This window comes from Palaemon carinicauda, chromosome 37, assembly GCF_036898095.1.
Source record: "Palaemon carinicauda isolate YSFRI2023 chromosome 37, ASM3689809v2, whole genome shotgun sequence".
In the NCBI taxonomy this organism is placed as follows: domain Eukaryota; kingdom Metazoa; phylum Arthropoda; class Malacostraca; order Decapoda; family Palaemonidae; genus Palaemon; species Palaemon carinicauda.
The window spans coordinates 55,233,190-55,235,689 of NC_090761.1; positions in this window are offsets into that span (position 1 = coordinate 55,233,190).

Sequence of the window (2,500 nt, forward strand, 5' to 3'; positions counted from 1 at the left end):
AAGATTAGCCCTTAGGAAGATATGGCGGCCATTGTTCAAAATGGCCGCCATTTAACATTAGCGTCATTACATAGACTTCATTGTGTCGTTAGTTTGGTGCTAGATGGGCCAAAATTCCCTTTTTTTACATCAGAATTAACATCAATAAATGTTTAACAGATATTTAGATGAATCTTCTCAAAAATGGCCCCCAAACTGGCCGCCATTTTGTGGAAAAAGTGGACATTTGATGAAGATTTCCATACTCAATGACATAATACCTCTAATAACCAGTACCTGATTTCAGGAACACACTTTAATTGCTCAAGTTGCTTTTTTATTTCAAATTGCTGGCAAAATTGCTAGTCAAAATAATACACAGAGTACGGGAAGTTTACAGTATGGTCAGATTGTAGTTATATAGTCGACCAAAAGCCCAGTCTCTAGGCACAGTACTTGTGTAATCCTGCAGTACATACATGTAATACAATAACGTAGATTTTGCCACACTATGTTAATTATGATTCCGAACTTTTCAAATCTGGTCACCAGAATTATGAATGTCTACAGATCATAATGTTGGTTAGCAAGTTTTCTGTCCCAATCTACTGGCATTCGCCTTCACAGAAACAGACCAGTGCATTGCAGTGAAGCGTTCTTGCACTTGCAGCGGTTTTTGCAGCCTTTCTTGCATCTGCAAGACACCAGCTCATAGCAGGCCTTGGATGCCTCAGGGAGTGTGGTCCAGAGTGGTGTGTAGAGCCCATCATCACTCCGATGCCAGCCCCAGTCTGTTGGTGGAGGGAGCACGGGCGTTGGTACCAATGCCTGGCCCCAGACATGACCACCCTGAAGGGCAGATCTCTTCACATGCTGCTCCAGAGCAGCGTAGGTTGGCGGGATGTTCTGAACAGAGTTCGTCTTTGCAAAGAGCTGCTTTCTCGCCTTGTTGACGTCCTTGCATTTGCTTGTGCGGTCATACAGGAGTATGACAAACCTCTCGATGACATGCATTGTATCCTCTTGGATGCTTGTGGGTGCATTTGCCAGACTCAGCAGGGCATCAGTGAGTTCTGGCAGCGTGTTCCATGTTGCCCAGGCAGATTTCTTCCCATGTCCGACGAAGGCTGACACAGTATCACACCCTGTGATGGCATGAAACATTGGAAGAGCACATGCCTTCTCTGGACCAAGGGAGGAAGCTATTTCATGGGCTGCAATGTAGCGGTGGTTCTTGCCTGTCCCAAAGGCTACCCAGAGTTCGTCTCCAGCTGGTAGTTTCTGGACTACCATCACTGCTAGGACCACGACGTCACTGTCTACTGTTCGAACCTGTATCTGGTGGTGACCATGTTGTGCAGCATGTGCTACATGTAGCATCATGCGGGTGTCTGCCTCTTCTTGGTTGCATGGTGCGAGTGAGTTGACATCCTCTTGCTGTGGAACACAGATCACCTGCTCCCCATCAGTGACGACCAGTTCCTTGCCTTCTTCTTGAAAGGACTCTGCAAGCATGGTGGAGAGGTAGCTGAAGAGCTCCACTTTGTTGCTATCAACTCGCAGGAAACTTTGCCAATTTCCTGGTATGACTGCTGAGTCGACAACACGCCGACGTACTCCCTTTCCACGCTGTTCTCTGGTTGATGCCTTCAGGGAATCTGCTCTGTAGCTGTCCCACACAAGGTCAAGACGTGATACATGTTGGAAACGTTGTACAACGTATGGGATGAACACTTGCTGTGCATATTCCTCGAACGTGTTGGCAGTACCCGGCTTCAACATCTGTACGATTACTGCTCCATCGAGGACAAGAACAGTGACAGTAGGAGCTTCAAACTGAGGCTCAGCATGGCCTTCAAGGCACACCAGCAAGTCACTCTTGCTCCCTAGGTACAGTCTCCCTCCGTCAGATAAAGCTGGAGGGCATTGCTGATTTTCATGCCTGAAGAACTCTTCTAGATTCCCATCACGGGTCTGGCAGCCGATATATAATCGTGCGAAGAGCGCAACATCATTCTTCAGAGATTTGACCTGTTCTTTTCCTTTGGGTATATTGGGTCCTCTCTTGGTCGCAAACAGTGGTAGCTTGTTCCGGTGGATTGCCACCTCAATGGACTTGGTTCTGTCCACGATGCATTCCTTTGAGAATGCTTCAAACTGGTCTTGGCCAATCTGCTTGGCGTTACGGACTGTTTCTATGACTGCAGGGTCTGCGATCTCCTTTGTGTCGAGCACCAGCAAGTCCTGACTGTCCTCCTCGAAAGGGTTGCCCAGCTCTTCAATGACGGCCACGAGTGAGCGCACATCTCTGGCAAAAGTGTTCTGCACACTTGGTGTCTCTTCGTGGTGACGTGTCTCCTCTTGATCGTGTGGATGCAGATTGAAGTCGTCAAATTCCACAATCACTCTAGCAACCTCCGGTCCGGCAACCATCCAGCGCCTCAGTGCAGTTGGATTGTCTGTGAGGCCGATGGCTCCTCCATCACCCTTGACATACGCGTTGTTCTGCTCATGTCCTTGG